Genomic DNA, 8,734 nt, shown 5'->3' with positions numbered 1-8,734 from the left:
TACACAGTATAATGTCCCCATAGCTGTGACACAGTATAATGCCTCCATAGCTGCTACACAGTATAATGCCTCCATAGCTGCTACACAGTATAATGCCTCCATAGCTGCTACACAGTATAATGTCCCCATAGCTGCTACACAGTATAATGCCTCCATAGCTGCTACACAGTATAATGCCCCCATAGCTGCTACACAGTATAATGTCCCCATAGCTGTGACACAGTATAATGTCCCCATAGCTGCTACACAGTATAATGCCCCCATAGCTGCTACACAGTATAATGTCCCCATAGCTGCTACACAGTATAATGCCTCCATAGCTGCTACACAGTATAATGCCTCCATAGCTGTGACACAGTATAATGCCCCATAGCTGCTACACAGTATAATGCCTCCATAGCTGCTACACAGTATAATGCCTCCATAGCTGTGACACAGTATAATGCCTCCATAGCTGCTACACAGTATAATGCCTCCATAGCTGCTACACAGTATAATGCCTCCATAGCTGCTACACAGTATAATGCCTCCATAGCTGCTACACAGTATAATGCCCCCATAGCTGCTACACAGTATAATGCCTCCATAGCTGTGACACAGTATAATGCCTCCATAGCTGCTACACAGTATAATGCCTCCATAGCTGCTACACAGTATAATGCCTCCATAGCTGCTACACAGTATAATGCCTCCATAGCTGCTACACAGTATAATGCCTCCATAGCTGCTACACAGTATAATGCCTCCATAGCTGCTACACAGTATAATGCCCCATAGCTGTGACACAGTATAATGCCTCCATAGCTGCTACACAGTATAATGCCTCCATAGCTGCTACACAGTATAATGCCCCCATAGCTGTGACACAGTATAATGTCTCCATAGCTGCTACACAGTATAATGCCTCCATAGCTGTGACACATTATAATGCCTCCATAGCTGCTACACAGTATAATGCCTCCATAGCTGCTACACAGTATAATGCCCCCATAGCTGCTACACAGTATAATGCCTCCATAGCTGTGACACAGTATAATGTCTCCATAGCTGCTATACAGTATAATGCCTCCATAGCTGTGACACAGTATAATGCCTCCATAGCTGCTACACAGTATAATGCCTCCATAGCTGCTACACAGTATAATGCCTCCATAGCTGCTACACAGTATAATGCCCCATAGCTGCTACACAGTATAATGCCCCCATAGCTGTGACACAGTATAATGGCCCCATAGCTGCTACACAGTATAATGTCTCCATAGCTGTGACACAGTATAATGCCCCCATAGTTGTGACACAGTATAATGCCTCCATAGCTGCTACACTGTATAATGCCTCCATAGCTGCTACACAGTATAATGCCTCCATAGCTGCTACACAGTATAATACCCCCATAGCTGCTACACAGTATAATGCCTCCATAGATGCTACACCGTATAATGCCTCCATAGCTGCTACACAGTATAATGCCTCCATAGCTGCTACACAGTATAATGCCTCCATAGCTGCTACACAGTATAATGCCTCCATAGCTGCTACACAGTATAATGTCTCCATAGCTGCTACACAGTATAATGCCTCCATAGCTGTGACACATTATAATGCCTCCATAGCTGTGACACAGTATAATGCCTCCATAGCTGCTACACAGTATAATGCCCCCATAGCTGCTACACAGTATAATGCCCCCATAGCTGCTACACAGTATAATGCCTCCATAGCTGCTATACAGTATAATGCCTCCATAGCTGCTACACAGTATAATGCCTCCATAGCTGCTACACAGTATAATGCCTCCATAGCTGTGACACAGTATAATGTCCCCATAGCTGCTACACAGTATAATGCCCCCATAGCTGCTACACAGTATAATGCCTCCATAGCTGCTACACAGTATAATGCCCCCATAGCTGCTACACAGTATAATGCCTCCATAGCTGCTACACAGTATAATGCCCCCATAGCTGCTACACAGTATAATGTCCCCACCCCATAGCTGTGACACAGTATAATGTCCCCATAGCTGCTACACAGTATAATGCCCCCATAGCTGCTACACAGTATAATGTCCCCATAGCTGCTACACAGTATAATGCCTCCATAGCTGCTACACAGTATAATGCCCCCATAGCTGTGACACAGTATAATGCCTCCATAGCTGCTACACAGTATAATGCCTCCATAGCTGCTACACAGTATAATGCCTCCATAGCTGCTACACAGTATAATGCCCCCATAGCTGCTACACAGTATAATGTCTCCATAGCTGCTACACAGTATAATGCCTCCATAGCTGCTACACAGTATAATGCCTCCATAGCTGCTACACAGTATAATGCCCCATAGCTGCTACACAGTATAATGCCCCCATAGCTGTGACACAGTATAATGCCCCCATAGCTGCTACACAGTATAATGTCTCCATAGCTGTGACACAGTATAATGCCCCCATAGTTTTGACACTGTATAATGCCTCCATAGCTGCTACACAGTAGAATGCCTCCATAGATGCTACACAGTATAATGCCTCCATAGCTGCTACACAGTATAATGCCCCCATAGCTGCTACACAGTATAATGCCTTCATAGCTGCTACACAGTATAATGCCTCCATAGCTGTGACACAGTATAATGCCTCCATAGCTGTGACACAGTATAATGCCCCCATAGCTGCTACACAGTATAATGCCTCCATAGCTGTGACACAGTATAATGCCTCCATAGATGCTACACAGTATAATGCCTCCATAGCTGCTACACAGTATAATGCCCCCATAGCTGTGACACAGTATAATGTCTCCATAGCTGCTACACAGTATAATGCCTCCATAGCTGCTACACAGTATAATGTCTCCATAGCTGCTACACAGTATAATGCCCCCATAGCTGCTACACAGTATAACACCTCCATAGCTGCTACACAGTATAATGCCTCCATAGCTGTGACACAGTATAATGCCTCCATAGCTGCTACACAGTATAATACCCCTATAGCTGCTACACAGTATAATGCCCCCATAGCTGCTACACAGTATAATGCCTCCATAGCTGCTATACAGTATAATGCCTCCATAGCTGCTACACAGTATAATGCCTCCATAGCTGCTACACATTATAATGCCTCCATAGCTGCTACACAGTATAATGCCCCCATAGCTGCTACACAGTATAATGCCTCCATAGCTGCTACACAGTATAATGCCCCCATAGCTGTGACACAGTATAATGCCCCATAGCTGCTGCACAGTATAATGCCTCCATAGCTGCTACACAGTATAATGCCTCCATAGCTGTGACACAGTATAATACCCCCATAGCTGCTACACAGTATAATGCCTCCATAGCTGCTACACAGTATAATGCCTCCATAGCTGCTACACAGTATAATGCCTCCATAGCTGTGACACAGTATAATGCCTCCATAGCTGTGACACAGTATTATGTCTCCATAGCTGCTACACAGTATAATGCCTCCATAGCTGTGACACAGTATAATGCCCCCATAGCTGCTACACAGTATAATGCCTCCATAGCTGCTACACAGTATAATGCCTCCATAGCTGCTACACAGTATAATGCCCCCATAGCTGCTACACAGTATAATGCCTCCATAGCTGCTACACAGTATAATGCCACCATAGCTGTGACACAGTATAATGCCCCCATAGCTGCTACACAGTATAATGCCTCCATAGCTGTGACACAGTATAATGCCTCCATAGCTGTGACACAGTATAATGCCTCCATAGCTGCTACACAGTATAATGCCTCCATAGCTGTGACACAGTATAATGCCTCCATAGCTGCTACACAGTATAATGCACCCATAGCTGTGACACAGTATAATGCCCCCATAGCTGCTACACAGTATAATGCCTCCATAGCTGCTACACAGTATAATGCCTCCATAGCTGCTACACAGTATAATGTCTCCATAGCTGCTACACAGTATAATGCCTCCATAGCTGTGACACAGTATAATGCCTCCATAGCTGCTATACAGTATATTGCCTCCATAGCTGTGACACAGTATAATGCCCCCATAGCTGTGACACAGTATAATGCCTCCATAGCTGCTATACAGTATAATGCCCCATAGCTGTGACACAGTATAATGCCCCCATAGCTGCTACACAGTATAATGCCTCCATAGCTGCTACACAGTATAATGCCTCCATAGCTGCTACACAGTATAATGCCTCCATAGCTGCTACACAGTATAATGCCTCCATAGCTGCTACACAGTATAATGCCTCCATAGCTGTGACACAGTATAATGCCCCCATAGCTGCTACACAGTATAATGCCTCCATAGCTGCTATACAGTATAATGCCTCCATAGCTGTGACACCGTATAATGCCCCCATAGCTGCTACACAGTATAATGCCTCCATAGCTGCTACACAGTATAATGCCCCCATAGCTGCTACACAGTATAATGTCCCCATAGCTGTGACACAGTATAATGCCTCCATAGCTGTGACACATTATAATGCCTCCATAGCTGCTACACAGTATAATGCCTCCATAGCTGCTACACAGTATAATGCCCCCATAGCTGCTACACAGTATAATGCCTCCATAGCTGCTACACAGTATAATGCCCCCATAGCTGCTACACAGTATAATGCCTCCATAGCTGCTACACAGTATAATGCCCCCATAGCTGCTACACAGTATAATGCCCCCATAGCTGCGACACAGTATAATGCACCCATAGCTGCTATACAGTATAATGCCTCCATAGCTGTGACACAGTATAATGCCCCCATAGCTGTGACACAGTATAATGCCTCCATAGCTGCTACACAGTATAATGCCCCCATAGCTGCGACACAGTATAATGCCTCCATAGCTGCTACACAGTATAATGCCCCCATAGCTGCTACACAGTATAATGCCTCCATAGCTGCTATACAGTATAATGCCCCATAGCTGTGACACAGTATAATGCCCCCATAGCTGCTACACAGTATAATGCCCCATAGCTGTGACACATTATAATGCCTCCATTTGTACGTACCTAATAAATAAAAATAACATAATTACTTACCTATCCCGGTTCCCATGGCGGTGGGGGATGCTTCTCCTCCTCTGCACTGTCACGTGAGTGACACCGTGCAGACAGGCGCGATTATGTCACTACATCACGCCTGCCTGCACCGAGCCGCTCACGGCAGAGTGAATGCTGGAGCGACGCTCCAGCATTCAACCCAACTGAATCTGCGTCCTGCGGACACAGATTCAGTTGGAAGCGGGACAGCACGGAAGCTAGCAGCGCTGCATAGTTTTTTAAGATTGTGTGATGTTCGGGCGGCAATGGGCCCCCTGGGAGCCTCGGGTCCCGGGCGGCCGCCCGAACCGCCCATATTATAATCCGCCATTGAGCAGAACGTCTACAAGCATCTGCCCATTACGGCGTTCTGTTCCGACAGGGTGTTTTTTACATGGTTGTTTTCCAAAACCGGCACGTAAAAAGACGCCCGTCAAAATGAAGTGCACATAACTTCTTGGGACGTTTTTGGAGCCATTTTTCATTGACTTTATAGAAAAACAGCTCCAAAAACGGCCGTAAAAAACACGAGTTTGATTAAAAAATGGCTGAAAATCAGGATCTGGTTTCCCTTTGTTTAGTAAGCGTGTGAACATACCCTTAGCCTTTTGGTGTGTCCTATAGCTTCTGCCAGCTGCAGAATCACACCCAAAATGGCTGCCGGTCACTGCTTAGCAATTTGAAGACACCTTTTCCTGGCTTGTAGGATGAGATTCCCTCCCACATTTACAGCAGCTGTGAGTCAGGTTGCTTTGCCTTATTCACCTTGCTGTAATTCTGGGAAGTGCTCCCCCTGGTGGCCAACATAGGAAAACATGTCAAATTATTATTTAATTTGTAATACTTTCCACCATATGGAAGAGAAAAAAAGTAACGACACTTAAAAAAAAGCCGTATGGCAGTCGTGATGGGGTTATGGAGGCAGCCATTTTGTCTGAGCGGTTAACTGCATTAAGAGATATGGTTTACAGCAGCCACATGGGTCCTAGGAATCAATAGTCTGGAGCTGAGCCATTGACTTCTACGGGACAGTTTTCTAGGTGTGCTCTGTGACCTGTGCAGAGGTCATTGTGCAGGGAGGGGGAGGAGGGGAGCGGTGTCCATCACCTATTGTCAATGGTGTATCCTGTGTTATCTATATATAGGTGATACCAGTCAGTGTAAAGGCCCTTTTACATGGGCCAATTATCAGGCAAACAGTCATTCATAGAACGCTCGTTGCCGATAATTGCCCTGTGTAAACAGGGGAGCGATCAGCAGATGATCGTATCGTTTTTGAAAACCAAAATATTATCGTTGTCGGTAGCACATCTCCCTGAGCCGTGCTACCGACATGATATTAATGTATGGGGACGAGTGATCGGAGTAACGAGTTGTCGGTCCCATATATAGCTCCTTGTGACAGGAGCAAATGAGCGCCAATCAACAAGCTGTCTCATTGATCGGCAGTCGTCTACACGGTCCTTGTCAGGGCCGTGTAATAAGACCTTAATCCTGCCTGTGATGATAATGAGATGATTGGCTGTATGTTTCAGGGCAATGTCGTGCTGGAAGACCCAGCCACGAGTCATTTTTAATGTCCTGGTGGAGGGAAGGAGGTTGTCACTCAGGATTTGACGGTACATGGCTCCATCCATTCTCCCATTGATGTGGTGAAGTAGTCCTGTGCCCTTAGCAGAGAAACACCCCCAAAACATAATGTTTCCATCTTCATGCTTGACAGTGGGGACGGTGTACTTTGGGTCATAGGCAGCATTTCTCTTCCTCCAAACACGGCGAGTTGAGTTAATGCCAAAGAGCTAAATTTTAGTCTCATCTGACCACAGCACCTTCTCCCAATCACTCTCAGAATCATCCAGATGTTCATTTGCAAACTTCAGACGGGCCTGTACATGTGCCTTCTTGAGCAGGGGGACCTTGCGGGCACTGCAGGATTTTAATCCATTACGGGGTAATGTGTTACCAATGGTTTTCTTGGTGACTGTGGTCCCAGCTGCCTTGAGAACATTAACAAGTTCCCCCGTGTAGTTTTCGGCTGAGCTCTCACCTTCCTCAGGATCAAGGATACCCCACGAGGTGAGATTTTGCATGGAGCCCCAGATCGATGTCGATTGACAGTCATTTTGTATGTCTTCCATTTTCTTACTATTGCACCAACAGTTGTCTCCTTCTCACCCAGCGTCTTACTTATGGTTTTGTAGCCCATTCCAGCCTTGTGCAGGTCTATGATCTTGTCCCTGACATCCTTAGAAAGCTCTTTGGTCTTGCCCATATTGTAGAGGTTAGAGTCAGACTGATTCATTGAGTCTGTGGACAGGAGTCTTTTATACAGGTGACCATGTAAGAGCTGTCTATAATGCAGGCACCAAGTTGATTTGGAGCGTGTAACTTGTCTGGAGGAGGCTGAACTCTTAATGGTTGGTCGGGGATCAAATACTTATTTCTCTGTTTACAATGCAAATAAATATATATCATTTTGACAATGTGATTTTCAGTTTTTTTTATATAATCTATATCTCACTGGTAAAATTAACCTAGCCTAAAAATTCTAGACTGTTCATGACTTTGACAGTGGGCAAACTTACAAAATCAGCAAGGGATCAAATACATATTTCCTTCACTATATATATATATATATATATATATATATATATATATATATATATATATTACCTGTCAGTGTAATCCTACCTGTGATGATAATGAGATGTATGCTGAGAAGTGATCTCTACAGAACAGGAAGGGTCAGTCTATTATGGATGGTGGATCCTGTGTTATCTAAATATATATGTTACCTGTCAGTGTAATCTTGCCTGTGGTGATAATGAGATGTATGCTGAGTAGTGATCTCTACAGAACAGGGAGGATCAGTCTATTATGGATGGTGGATCCTGTGATATCTATATATAGATGTAACCTGTCAGTGTAAGGGTATGTTCACAAGATTAACAAAATAAGCCTGAAAATACGGAGCTGTTTATGAGAAAACAACTCCAAAAACGTCCCAAGAAGTGTCCTGTACTTCTTTTGACGAGCCGTCATTTTACGCGCCGTATTTTGACAGCGACGCGTAAAATGACAGCTCGTCTGCACAGAACATCGTAAGACCCATTGCAGGCAATGGGCAGATGTTTACCGAAGTATTGGAGCCGTCTTTTCAGGCGTAATTCGAGGCATAAAATGCCTCAATTACGTCTGAAAAGAGGTCATGTGCACATACCCTCATCCTGCCTGTGACGATAATGAGATGAGTGCTGAGAAATGTTCTCTACAGAACAGGGAGGATCAGTCTATTATGAATGGTGGATTCTGTATTAGCTATATATAGATGTTACCTGTCAGTGTAATCCTGCCTGTGATGATAATGAGATGAGTGCTGAGAAATGATCTCTACAGAACAGGAAGGGTCAGTCTATTATGAATGATGGATTCTTTGTTATCTACATATATAGATGTTACCTATCAGTGTAATCCTGCCTGTGATGATAATGAGATGAGTGCTGAGAAATGTTCTCTACAGAACAGGGAGGATCAGTCTATTATGAATGGTGGATTCTGTATTAGCTATATATAGATGTTACCTGTCAGTGTAATCCTGCCTGTGATGATAATGAGAGGTGTGATGAGAAGTGATCTATACAGAACAGGAAGGGTCAGTCCATTATGAATGGTGGATTCTGT

This window comes from Rhinoderma darwinii, unplaced genomic scaffold (genome assembly GCF_050947455.1).
Source record: "Rhinoderma darwinii isolate aRhiDar2 unplaced genomic scaffold, aRhiDar2.hap1 Scaffold_4508, whole genome shotgun sequence".
Classification (NCBI taxonomy): Eukaryota; Metazoa; Chordata; class Amphibia; order Anura; family Rhinodermatidae; genus Rhinoderma; species Rhinoderma darwinii.
Note: the sequence above shows the minus strand (reverse complement) of the source record.